Below are 1,351 nucleotides of genomic sequence, written 5' to 3'. Positions count from 1 at the left end.
TATTATATATATATATATGAGGTTATTAAGAATGAAATAACTGAGTTTCCTTTGCACCAAGTTTGGCTGCCGTCACCTGTAATGTGTTTTCCTGACGATTCTTTGTTTTATAACATAGAAAAGTTACATCACTTTTCGAAATGCAATTCATGGTGTCTGATTATATTATGAGTTTTCTCTTGTAAATCAATTTATGTGAACCCAAGGAGAGATCAAAAATTCATGGTATTCATGAATATGAGTTCCGTCGTGGAACCAATGCATCGCAGACACCTCAAAACATCAATGAGGTGTTTTGTGAAGATGTGGCAAATGAGTGCACTGTACGTAAATGGTTTGAGAAGTTCCTGTCTGGTGACTTTACTCTTGAAAATCAGCCCCGTGGTAGACCTGAGACCAAGGTGGATAATGAGCTGGAAACTGCAGTGGAAGCGGATACATCTCAAACTATGCGTGAGTTAGCAGCAAGGTTTGATATTTCGATTTCAGCTGTATTGGACCATCTGAAACAAATCGGCAAGGTAAAGAAGCTAGACAAGTGGGTACCACATGATCAGAACGAGCATCAAATGACACGTCGTATTAAATCTCGCTGTCACTGCTTAAAACCGAACCATTTTTGCATCGTATTGTTACGTGTGATAAAAAAAATGGATTCTTTTCAACAATAGAAAGCATTCTGCACTGTGGTTGGCTAGAGACGATGTGTCAAAACACAATCCCCCCAAAAAATATTCACCAAAAAAGCTAATGGTGTCTGTTTGGTGATCTAGCGCTGGTGTCATTCACTACAGCTTCATGGGACCTGGTAAGTCAATTACAGCGGATGCATACATCAACCAATTGGATGAAATGATGAGTGAACTTGCAATTAAACAACCGAGATTGGTCAATAGAGACAGGTCAATTCCCTTGCAAGACAATACTTGACCACAAGTAGCACAAAGAACGCCACTCAAGTTACAGGAACTGAACTTGGAAGTACTCTGTCATCCACCATATTCACCAGACCTTGCACCAACTGACTCTCATGTTTTCCAGGCATTAGACAACTTTTTGCAAGGAAAAAACTTCAAATCTGAAGAAGATGCAAAAACAGCCTTCCGTGATTTCATCACCTATTGCTCTCCAGAATTCTTCGCTGCCGGCGTAAATAAGCAACCGATAAAATGACAAAATTGTGTTGATAATTTAAGTGCATACTTTAATTAACTGCATTGCTTTTTGTTGAGATAAAGTAATATAAACTTTCAGTTCAAACTCGGGCATTTCATTCCTAATGACCTGATATTTGTATAGTCATTTATATATACACGTATGCATGCGTAAAGAAAAGAATATATATATAAAT

The 1,351-nt window shown here is 38.0% G+C and overlaps 1 protein-coding gene across 1 annotated transcript in view; it reads left to right on the top strand.

The window, feature by feature from the left end:
• LOC106877429 (fibrillin-2) overlaps positions 1–1,351 on the top strand; it is a 62,196-nt gene that overhangs the window by 34,901 nt on the left and 25,944 nt on the right. The window lies entirely within an intron of this gene.

The sequence above is a fragment of the Octopus bimaculoides genome, chromosome 5, assembly GCF_001194135.2.
Source record: "Octopus bimaculoides isolate UCB-OBI-ISO-001 chromosome 5, ASM119413v2, whole genome shotgun sequence".
NCBI lineage: Eukaryota > Metazoa > Mollusca > Cephalopoda > Octopoda > Octopodidae > Octopus > Octopus bimaculoides.
The sequence above is the reverse complement of the archived record's forward strand: the minus strand, read 5'-3'. Positions and strand labels throughout refer to the sequence as shown.